Source organism: Catharus ustulatus (assembly GCF_009819885.2).
Source record: "Catharus ustulatus isolate bCatUst1 chromosome Z unlocalized genomic scaffold, bCatUst1.pri.v2 scaffold_26_arrow_ctg1, whole genome shotgun sequence".
In the NCBI taxonomy this organism is placed as follows: Eukaryota; Metazoa; Chordata; class Aves; order Passeriformes; family Turdidae; genus Catharus; species Catharus ustulatus.
In genome coordinates this window covers 4,528-16,052 of record NW_024879445.1, presented here as the reverse complement: position 1 = coordinate 16,052, position 11,525 = coordinate 4,528, and the positions used below count along the sequence as shown (strand labels likewise).

Here is an 11,525-nt window from a genome sequence, read left to right as displayed (position 1 = left end):
ACAACATGTAGGAGGAAGGGGAGCCTTTGCCTCACCTGCACAGCTCAGGTGGATGTGACAGAATTGTCGTGGCCTGACAAGGCATGAACGGCTCCCTGTGTTCTGCAGTGCCTCAAAACCTCTCTCTGGCAGGTTTTGGAGGGGTTTCTCTTTGGGATTTTGTGTGATGCAGCACCCCAGGTGTTCCTTTGTGCAAGGTCCAGGGGTAAAGGATTGAATAACTGACAAATGGGGTCTGGGATGAAAATAATTCTGTTAAAATTAAGCAAAGAATGCAATAGGAAAAATGAGCATTTTTTTAAATGACTGAAATAGTTAGGAATAAAAATGCTGGGAAAAAGCACTTTTCTATTTGAATTGGTGTCACCTAGGATAAAATCCCACAGTGACCAATCAGGCAGAAATGTGAAAGCTGGGATCCTCTGACTTCTGCAGTGGACTTAATTTTCTTTTGCTCCTCTCTTTCAGGACAGGAAAAAGCATGACACTCCTCCCATCTTTGCCAAAAGCTGTGGTGTTTGAGCAGCCAAAGCCAGGAGGCTTCAGCACCAGGGCTCTGCCCTGGAGGGCTCCTGGTCCTGCCCATGCTGTGGGGTAAGTGAGCGGGCTGCAGGGCTCCTCTTTTCCTCCCTGCTGGGATTAACTGCCTGGGAAATCTGGGATCTGGGTGAAACTCCAGCTCTCCTGGTGTTCAGGGGTGCAAGGTCTGAGGGACTGCGTTTACCTGTGGCTTTGCAGGTCAGCAGGAACAAGAGGAAATGGGGTGCCAGAGCCGTGTGCCATCAGGCCGTGTTTCCCTCTGAGGACAGAGAGTCCGGGCTGAGGTGAGACGGGCACGATAGCCGGGATGAGCCATCCAGGGATTCCAGGGAGCTCGGAATCGCAGCTGCTGCCAGAAACATGGCCTTAGGTCTGCTCCTTCTGTGTCTGTGCTCAGCGGGATTTGTGCTGGAGAGAGAAGTGCTGTCGGGAACAAAAGGCGGAGTAAATCCTCTCTGGCGATGTGCAGTGACGGACCGAATGGCGCAGAAGGAGAGGATTTATCAACTCTGTCACTGCTTCTCCCAAAATTGGGGTGAAGCAGTGATGGGGGTGGTTGGGTTTGGTCTGTGCCTGTTGTTAGAAAAATACTGGACAGTAAATCATGCAATAATTGAAAATTGCACAAAGAATAAAAGCTGCCAGAAATTTGGGTTAAGCATTAGAAATCGGGTCCATTCACTGCAAAAACTTGCCAAGGCTGGAGGACTGGGGTGATGATACTTATTAATGATACTTATTAATACTGAGTCAGCTTTCCTTCAGTGACTGTCCGACCTGACTGGCTGACAGGTGTGAGTTTGTGCTCATGTCACTGGGGAATTGGAAATAATTTCAGTATAATTAGAAATTTCAGAAAAAATCCAGCTAAAAATGTCACCTGTCCTCTGTCTAAGTTATCCCAGTGTGTCCCATCTAGGAAGAGAACAGAAGTGAGGCAGGGCAAATGCCATGAGGGAGCAGTTGTAAATTCAGCACAGGGCAGGAAAGGGGAAAGGTTTCAGAAAGCATTTCTATGGTCTAATTAATAATAATTTCTGATTCCCCAGGGAGAAGAACACCAACTCACAGCCATTCAGGCCTGGCAGTCCCCTGCAGCGAGAGCTCATCACACATCCACAGAGGCAAGTCCAGCATCTGAAAGAAGAAAAATAAACTGAAATAAAAGAAATCATCTTTTTCTTCTAAGTTATTTCAGTTTCGTAAAGCCCGAGCAAGATTTGCTCTGGATTTTGTGTGTCTGAATCATGAGCACTAGGCAAGGGTCATGCCGTTCATTTAGCTGTAAACCCAGGGTAAATTACCGGGGACACAAGAACTGTTTGTGTAGGAACATGCCAGGGAATGTCAAGGGGAGGGAAGTGGCGTTTTTGAGAGACTTCCTGAGGTAACCGAAGGCAGCCCAGCAGACAATTTCTCTGGGATGTCCGAGCCCCCTGTGGAGCGCAGGGAGGGCTCTCCAGGGATAGCGGGGAGGGCTCTGAACTCGGGACTCTCTGCGTCGTCCTTCTTTGGCAGCAGCCGGTGAGGAAGGGAGGAGAGGCTCTATGCAGGATGAGATCGGAGAGAGCGAGCAGAGGAGCGGCCTCGGGCTGGAGAGGGGCAGGAGAAAGGCAAAGGGACCTCCCTGCGGTCACCATGGCCTGTGTGGAACAGAATGGACACTTGGATGACCAGGGGAGGAGAGGATCTGAGCTCATCTCCAGGGAAATGAGGAGGGGATATTTAGGGGGAAAAAGCTGAGATGCTGATGTCACTTACCCTGGCAAACGTGTTTTCACCAAGTGCAAAAAGCCACAAGGAACGTTCCAGAAGCAGTCCTTCATTGCCTAGCTGGGATTTCAGTTTGCTGATAGATTCTTGCCTCTAAACTTCTCTCAGGTTCTTGTTCCAGAGAGGCTCTGGCCCTAGAGCGTTACAGGGTCTGTAGCCTTGAGAACTGGGAATGAAATTGGCCCAGTCTGTCAGGAAAGCAAAAAGATCCTGGCGTTTGTTTGCCCAAAGATGGACCATGAATATGTCTGCTCTAGCAGTGGGGGTGAGTGCAGATCCTTTTTGGTTCGTGGGGTGCCTCTGGCCCCTCAGAAGGTAGGAGGGAGGCTGCCACAGCTGTAGGTGAGGGGAGTATTGGCTCTTTCAAAACTGCTTGATGCAGGCACTGGAAGAACAGCTTTCCTCCTTTTTCTGTTCTGCAAATGGAACTGACCTTGGCACAATCACAGCCTGTGAAGGGGAGCAGCACCGAAATACAGGTAAGCCGAAAAACCCCGCTTTCCCCTGCTCTTACCTTTGGTGTGCCAAGGTCCTGCATCTCCCTGGCTCTGCAGCTGTAGCTCACCCGGTCCTGGCTGTGGCTGATAAAACTGGGCCCGGGACAGTTTAGCAGCAATCCACTTTTTAGAAGAACACAAAGGGCATCCAATGCAGAAGAGTCTTTAGGAAATACACCCAAATAAGAGACTCTGCTTTTCCTGTAGTTCTCCCTCCTGTTTTCACCTGGGCTGTAAGGATGGGCAGGGCCTGTATTTATCACATGACAGTGACGCTCCTAAATTTCTCCAGAAGTTCTGATTATTATTATTATTACAGTAATTTCACGAATACAAGCCGCAGCAAGAAGACTAAAATTTTGGTGGAAACCCGGAAATGCGGCCAATATTCCGGTGCGGCTAATCTATGGACAAAAATGTGATATCTGCCCTTACCTAGTATCATGCTGGTCCAATCCTGAGCCAAAACAGTCTGAAATCCATGGTTTCCCGTTGTTCCGACGATGAACCAATCAGAGAACAGCTTATTGCCTGCCTGTGGATGGCGGCGTTACTGAGGGGCGGGGGTTGTTATCGGGGTGAGTTACCTCGGCAGTTCGATAAAAGTGTGTGATATTTCTCTGTACTTTTTAAAGTGTTTTCAGTCTTGTACGGCTACGGGGCTGGCTGGGCTCGCAGGGAGAGGGCTGGGGGAGCCTCTCTCCCCGCAGGGAGAGGGATGAAGCGGGCAATCGGCTCGCAGGGAGAGGGCTGGGGGAGCTGCTCGGCCCGCAGGGAGAGGGCTACAACGGCCGCTCCCCCCGCAGTCGCAAGGGCTACAACGGGGCCGCTCCCCCCCGCGGGGCTGCGAGGGCTACAACGGGACCGCTCCCCCCGCGGGTCGCGAGGGCTACAACGGGGCCGCTCCCCCCGCGGGCCGCGGGGGCTACAACGGGGCCGCTCCCCGCCGCGGGGCTACGAGGGCCAGAGCAGCGCTCGCCCCGCGGGCCGCGAGGGCTACAACGGGGCTGCTCCCCCCGCGGGGCTGCGAGGGCCAGAGCGGCACTCACCCCGCGGGCCACGGGGGCTACAACGGGACCACTACCCCCCGCAGGGCTGCGAGGGCCAGAGCAGCGCTCGCCCCGCGGGCCGCGAGGGCTACAACGGGGCCGCTAGCCCCCGCGGGCCGCGGGGACTACAACGGCCGCTCCTGTGCCAGCACGGAGCACGGAGATGTGGCTCCGCTCGGAGCTCAGCTGCCTGCCCGCGCGGCTGAGAGGTTGTTTAAAGGCAACGCGGATCCATTGGGAATGCTCGCAAAATGACCACACTATTGTTCCTGTCTTTTTCGGCTTGTAAATAAAGGGTGTGTCTTTTTTCACTTGGAAACAATGTTTCCGAGGTCGGCAGTAAGCCAGTAAGCCCCAGCGATCCTGCGATTGTGTTACTAAATGACGATTTTGTGAAAGTTCGCTGCGAACTAAAGTGCGGCTAATATTCCGGGTGCGGCTTATCTATTAACAAAGGCAACAATGTTGCCAACACACCAGCAGTGCGGCTTATATTCCGTGCGGCTTGTATTCGTGAATTTACTGTACTCATTTTCTGTCAGAAAACATGCTGATTTTGCCCTTCTCACGTTGTTTTCTGGTGATGCCCTGGTTTTCGGGGTTGGGGGCTTTGTTCCCCTACTTTTTCTGCTGTGGCATTTCTTCCCATTATCATGCTAAGCTCAGCTCGTTGGGCTGCACCCAGCTCCTAATGTGCATGGACAAAAGAAGTGGCCGGGGCGGGGCTCGCCGTGTCTCTCGCCTGTCGGCTCTGTCGCCGCTCGGTGTCTCTTTGGTCGGTGGGGGTCTGGGGGGGAAGGCGCCTGAAGCTGCTCTCGTTCATCTCGAACCAGCCCAACTCCAGGAGCCGGGTTCTCTGCCGGAGACGCTGCGTTGCCGCCTCTCCGTTCCAGATGGCTACGGTGACCGGGGAGCCCCCTTTGTCCATCTCTCCTCCTACCTGGGATGCTCCCGACACCATCCCAGCTCTCGGTGGCTGCGCGGGATGCGCCGTGCTCCCCCCACAACCGGTACTGGGCACAGAGAGAGAGACCGTGTCTGAAACTGAAAAAAAGACCGAAACTAAGTTACTGTTTTTGTTTTGTCAGCAATTTTTCTAGCTGCTGCTGTTTCTGTTTGTTTGGTTAAATATATTAGCAAAGAGCTGTTTTTCCTTCCCCCCCATATCGTGGCCTGGGAGTCCCTGATTCCAAATTTATATAATCAGGAGGGTGGGGGTTTACATTCTGCATTGCAGGGAGGGATTTTCCTGCCTTTCTCGGCAAATACCTGTCTTTGAAACCAAGAAAGCAGGATGGACATCTGTAGTCTCAGACAGCAATTCCCTAGGAGGAAGGGGAGCATTTGCCTCACCAGCACAGCTCAGGTGGATGTGACAGAATTGGTATGCCTGACAAGGCATGAATGGCTATCTGTGTTCTGGAGTGCCTCAGAACCTCTCTCTGGCAGGTTTTGGAGGGGTTTCTCTTTGGGATTTTGTGTGATGCAGGACCCAAGGTATTCCTTTGTGGAAGGTCCAGGGGTAAAGGGTTGAATAACTGGCAAATGGAGTCTGGGATGAAAATAATTCTATTAAAATAAAGCAAAGAATGCAATAAGAAAATTGAACATCTTTTTAATATATGAAGTAGTTCGGAATAAAAACGTTGCGGAAAGGCAGTTTTATATTTGCATTGATTTCACCTGGATAAAACCTCATAGTGACCAATCAGAGCAGAAATGTGAAAGCTGGGAGCCTCAGACTTCCGCAGTGGACTTAATTTTCATTTCCTCCTCTCTTTCAGGACATGACAAAGCATGACACTCCTCCCATCTTTGCCAAAAGCTGTGGTGTTTGAGCAGCCAAAGCCAAGAGGCTTCAGCACCAGGGCTCTGCACTGGAGGGCTCCTGGTCCTGCCCATGCTGTGGGGTAAGTGAGCGGGCTGCAGGGCTCCTCTTTTCCTCCCTGCTGGGATTAACTGCCTGGGAAATCTGGGATCTGGGTGAAACTCCAGCTCTCCTGGTGTTCAGGGGTGCAAGGTCTGAGGGACTGCGTTTACCTGTGGCTTTGCAGGTCAGCAGGAACAAGAGGAAATGGGGTGCCAGAGCCGTGTGCCATCAGGCCGTGTTTCCCTCTGAGGACAGAGAGTCCCGGGCTGAGGTGAGACGGGCACGAGAGCCGGGATGAGCCATCCAGGGATTCCAGGGAGCTCGGAATCGCAGCTGCTGCCGGAACCGCGGCCTTAGGTCCGCTCCTTCTGCGTCTGTGCCCAGCGGGATTTGTGCTGGAGAGAGAGGTGCCGTCGGGAACAAGAGGTGGAGTAAATCCTCTTTGGGGATGTACATCAAAGGAAGGAATGGCATGGAAGGAGAGGATTTATCAACTCTATCACTGCTTCTCCCAAAAGTGGGATGGACCAATGATGGGGGGTGGTTGGGTTTTGTCAGTGCCTGTTATTCTTTGTGCAATTTTAAATTGTTTTATGATTTGCTGTCCAGTATCTTTCTAAAAAAAGCTGACAGAAATTTAGGTTAAGCATTAGATCTTGGGTCCAGTCACTGCAAGGCTGGAGGACTGGGGTGATGATACTTATTAATACTGAGTCAGATTTCCCTCAGTGAATGTCAGGCCTGACTGGCTGACAGGTGTGAGTTTGTGCTCATGTCACTGGGGAATTGGAACTAATTTCAGTATAATCAGAAATTTCAGAAAAAATCCAGCTAAAAATGCCACCTGTCCTCTAAGTTATCCCAGTTTGTCCCATCTAGGAAGAGAACAGAAGTGAGGCAGGGCAAATGACATGAGGGAGCAGTTGTAAATTCAAAGGCAGAAAGAGCAGACGTACCAGCACAGGGCAGGAAAGGGGAGAGGTTTCAGAAAGTATTTCTATGTTCTAATTAATAATATTTTCTGATTCCCCAGGGAGAAAAACACCAACTCACAGCCACTCAGGCCTGGCAGTCCTCTGCAGCGAGAGCTCATCACACATCCACAGAGGCAAGTCCCGCATCTGAAAGAAGAAAAATAAACAGAAGAAAAAGGTGATTTCTTTTACTTCAAAGATGTTTCAAGTTCTTAAAGCCCAAGCAACATTTGCACTGGATTTTGTGTGCCTGAATCACGAGCACTGGGCAAGGGTCATGCCGTTCCTTTAGCTTTAAACCCGGGGTAATTTAGAGGGGAGACACAAAAACTGTTTGTGTAAGAACATGCCAGGGAATGTTAAGGGGAGGGAAGCGGCATTTTTGAGAGGAGCGCTGAGGTAACCCAAGGGAGCCCAGCAGACAATTTCTGTGCGAAGTCCGAGCCCCCTGTGGAGCACAGCCAGGGCTCTCCAGGGGTAGCGGGCAGGGCTCTGAACTCTGGACTCTCTGCGTTCTCCTTCCTTGGCAGCAGCCGGTGGGGAAGGGAGGAGAGGATCCGTGCGGGATGAGACCGGAGAGAGCGAGCAGAGGAGCGGCCTCGGGCTGGAGAGGGGCAGGAGAAAGGCAAAGGGACCTCTCTGCGGTCACCATGGCCTGTGTGGAACAGAATGGACACTTGGATGACCAGTGGAGGGGAGGAGAGGATCTGAGCTCATCTACAGGGAAATGAGGAGGGAATATTTAGGGGGAAAAAGCTGAGGTGCTGAGGTCACTCACCCTGGCACAAGTTGTGTTTACACCAAGTGCAAAAAGCCACGAGGAATCTTCCAGAAGCAGGCCTTCATTGCATAGCTGGGATTTCAGATTGCTCATAGTTTCTATCCTCCAATCTTCTCTCAGGTTCTTGTTCCGGAGAGGTTCTTACCCCAGAGCCTTACAGGGTCTGTAGCCTTGATAAATGGGAATCAAATTGGCTCAGCCTGTCAGGAAAGCAAAAACATCCTGGGGTTTGTTTGGCCAATGACGGACCATGAAGATGTCTGTACTTCCAGTGGGTGTGAGTGCCGATCCTTTTTGGTTTGTGGGGTGCCTCTCACCCCTCAGAAGGAAGGGGGGACGCTGCCACAGCTGCAGGTGAGGGCAATATTAGCACTTTCAAAACTGTTTGATGCAGACCTGGAAGAACAGCTTTCCTCCTTTCTCTCTATCCCTGGGCAGAACATGAAGAGGGAGATGCACTTAGCTCTCTCTTTTATGGGTTGTTCTGAGGTGGTTGGTTTTTTTTTTTTGCTTTTTAATGTATTTCCAAGTGGGGCAGTGAGGAGCAAGTTTTTGATTCCATGATTTCTGACTGACCTGTCGCAGAAATGGTCATCTCAGCGTGCACCCGCTTCCTGGCAAATCCAGATGTCACCTGGAAATGCTAAGTGAGGATTTTCAGCCTTGACTACACGAGAGACAGCCTTCTCAAAATGGAACTGACCTTGGCAGAAGAGCATCTGTTAAGGTTAGCAGAACAGAAACACAGGTAAGCACAAACACCAAGCGCAGTGGTACTTCTCTGTCCTGCGTGCACCTCCTGCCTCTGCCTGCTGTGAACGCTTGGTGCTGCAGCTCACAGAGTTCATTGCAGTGCTTGTGGGGTCTCATGTTTTTGTGCTCAGGCCCTCTCAACAACTCCCCTCGTTTACTGGACACATCCCTGCAGTGGGACCAGAGTCACTCTCATCCTGGAGGAATTCTCTGCTCCTCTGGAGAGGGGCTGAAACCCGGGGTTACGAGCAAAGGAGAACAACCAAGGCACTGGGCATTCTGTCCTTGATGCGTGCAGCACCACCTCTTCTCCAAGTTCCCTAGCACTGATGAATGTAAACAAGAAAATGCCTGCTCCTTCACTTCTCCAGCTCTCCCCCCACATTCCCCTGCTCTTAGCCTTGGTGTGCCAAAGTCCTGCTTCCATGTAATGTCTGAAATAGTTAGGAATGAAAATGCTGGGAAAAGGACACTCTGAATAGGTGTCACCTGTCATGGATAAAACCCCACAGTGAGCAATCAGAGCAGAAATGTGAAAGCTGGGAGCCTCAGACTTCTGCCGTGGACTTAATTTTCTTTGCCTCCTCTCTTTCAGGACAGGAAAAAGCATTACACTCCTCCCATCTTTGCCAAAAGCTGTGCTGTTTGAGCAGCCAAAGACAGGAGGCTCCAGCACCAGGGCTCTGCGCTGTGGCTCCTGGTCCTGTCTGGCTGTGGGGTCAGTGAGAGGGATGCAGGGTTCCTCTTTTCCTCCCTGCCGAGATTAACTGCCTAAGGAATCTGGGATCTGGGTGAAACTGAAAACCTTCCCCTCTGTCTCCCCTCAGTTATCCCAGTTCTTCCCAGCTAGCAGCTGCATGGAAGTGAGGCAGGGCAAATGACCTCAGGGAACAGCTGTAGATTCAACGGCAGAAAGAGAAGATGTACCAGCAAAGGGCAGGAAAGGGGAAAGGTTTCAGAAAGAAATGATCATTAATTAGACCACAAAAATGCTGATTCCCCCGGGAGAAGAACAACAACTCACAGCCATTCAGTCCTGGCAGTCCTCTGCAGCGAGAGCTCAGTACACATCCACAGAGGCAAGTCCAGCATCTGAAAGAAAAACCAGAAGAAAAAGGTGATTTCTTGTGCTTCCCAGTTATTTCAAGTTCTTAAAGCCCAAGCAACATTTGCTCTCGATTTTGCTTGGCGGAATCATGCGCAGTGGGTACAGGTCAAGGCATTCATGTAGCTGTAAGCCCGGGGTAATTTAGAGGGGACACAAGAACTGTTTGTGTAGGAACGTGCAAGGGGTTGTCAAGGGGAGGCAAGCGGCATTTTTGAGAGGATTGCTGAGGTAACCGGAGGAAGCCCAGCAGACCATTTCTCTGCGAAGTCTGAGCCCCCTGTGGAGCACAACCAGGGCTCTCCAGGGATAGCGGGGAGGGCTCCGAACTCGGGACTCTCTGCGTTCTCCTTCCTTGGCAGCAGCCGGTGGGGAATGGAGGAGAGGCTCTATGCGGGATGAGGCCGGAGAGAGCGAGCAGAGGAGCGGCCTCCGGCTGGAGAGGGGCAGGAGAAAGGCAAAGGGACCTCCCTGCGGTCACCATGGCCTGTGTGGAACAGAATGGACACTTGGATGACCAGTGGAGGGGAGGAGTGGATCTGAGCTCATCTCCAGGGAAATGAGGAGGGGATATTTAGGGGGAAAAAGATGAGGTGCTGAGGTCACTCACCCTGGCACAAGTTGTGTTTTCATTGAGTGCAAAAAGCCACAAGGAACCTTCCAGAAGCAGGCCTTCATTGCATAGCTGGGATTTCAGTTTGCTCATTGATTCTTGCCTCCAATCTTCTCTCAGGTTCTTGTTCCAGAGGTGCTCTGACCCCAGAGCCATACAGGGTCTGTAGCCTTGATAAATAGGAATGAAATTGGCCCAGTCTGTCAGGAAAGCAAAAACATCCTGGGGTTTGTTTGGCCAATGACGGACCATGAAGATGTCTGTACTTCCAGTGGGGATGAGTGCCGATCCTTTTTGGTTTGTGGGGTGCCTCTCACCCTCAGAAGGAAGGGGGGACGCTGCCACAGCTGCAGGTGAGGGCAATATTGGCTCTTTCAAAAGTGCTTGATGCAGACCTGGAAGAACAGCTTTCCTCCTTTTTCTCTCTATCCCTGGGCAGAACATGAAGATGAAGCTGCACTAAGCTCTCTGTTTTGTGGGCTGTTATTTGGTTTGGGATTTTTCTGGCTTTTTAATGTATTTCCCAGTGGGGCAGTGAGGAGCAAGTTTCTGATTCCATGATTTCTGACTGACCTGTCACAGAAATGGGTGCGTGCAACCGCTTTCTGCAAATCCAGATGTGAAGTGGAAATCCTAAGTGAGGATTTCCAGCCTTGACTCCAGGGGACACAGGCTTCTGCAAATGGAACTCACCTTGGCAGAATCACAGCTGTGAAGGGGAGCAGCACCTGAAATACAGGTAAGCCGAAAAACCCCGCTTTCCCCTGCTCTTACCTTTGGTGTGCCGAGGTCCTGCATCTCCCTGGCTCTGCAGCTGTAGCTCACCCGGTCCTGGCTGTGGCTGATAAAACTGGGCCCGGGACAGTTTAGCAGCAATCCATGTTTTAAAAGAACACAAAGACCATCCAATGCAGAAGAGTCTTTAGGAAATATATCCAAATAAGAGACTCTGCTTTTTTCCTGTACTTCTCCTTCCTGTTTTCACCTGGGCTGGAAGGATGGGCAGGGCCTGTATTTATCACATGACAGTGATGCTCCTAAATTTCTCCAGAACTTCTGATGATTATTATTACTCATTTTCTGAAGGAAATAATTCTCGTTTTCCCTTGTTGTTTTCAGGTGCTGCCCAGGATGGACATGTGTGGTCTCAGACAGCGATTCCCTAGGAGGAAGGGGAGCCTTTGCCTCACCAGCACAGCTCAGGTGGATGTGACAGAATTGGTGCGACCTGACAAGGCATGAACAGCTCTCAGTGTTCTGGAGTGCCTCAAAACCTCTCTCTGGCAGGTTTTGGAGGGGTTTCTCTTTGGGATTTTGTGTGATGCAGCACCCCAGGTGTTCCTTTGTGCAAAGTCCCGGGGTAAAGGATGGAATAACTGACAAATGGGGTCTGGGAGGAACATGGTTGTGTTAAAATTAAGCAAAGAATGCAACAGGAAAAATGAGCATCCTTTTAATGTCTGAAATAGTGAGGAATAAAAATGCTGGGGAAAGGCACTTTTGTATTTGAATTGGTATCACCTGGATAAACCCCACAGTGAGCAGAAATGTGAAATCTGGGAATTTCTGA

At 51.1% G+C, this 11,525-nt stretch overlaps 3 long non-coding RNA genes across 10 annotated transcripts; 1 reads left to right on the top strand and 2 right to left on the bottom strand.

The window, feature by feature from the left end:
• The first annotated feature begins 13 nt into the window (after positions 1-13).
• On the top strand, positions 14-10,232 carry LOC117011162. 8 transcript variants are annotated; one of them, XR_004420872.2, is made up of 6 exons: positions 374-594; positions 739-824; positions 6,763-6,881; positions 7,605-7,761; positions 8,015-8,232; positions 8,833-8,941. It is a non-coding gene; the product is annotated as an uncharacterized LOC117011162 (long non-coding RNA). The 8 variants fall into 8 exon arrangements; XR_004420874.2 differs by having other exon boundaries at positions 8,070-8,232; positions 8,833-8,940; XR_004420873.2 differs by having other exon boundaries at positions 8,015-8,211; positions 8,833-8,940.
• LOC117011163 lies at positions 1,557-10,931 on the bottom strand. Its single transcript, XR_004420880.1, has 4 exons — positions 10,730-10,931; positions 2,302-2,479; positions 1,845-2,183; positions 1,557-1,677 (listed from the first exon to the last, which is right to left on the bottom strand). It is a non-coding gene; the product is annotated as an uncharacterized LOC117011163 (long non-coding RNA).
• On the bottom strand, positions 7,921-10,082 carry LOC117011164. The gene is made up of 3 exons (XR_004420881.2): positions 9,953-10,082; positions 9,262-9,329; positions 7,921-8,203 (listed from the first exon to the last, which is right to left on the bottom strand). It is a non-coding gene; the product is annotated as an uncharacterized LOC117011164 (long non-coding RNA).
• Positions 10,932-11,525: the final 594 nt, after the last annotated feature.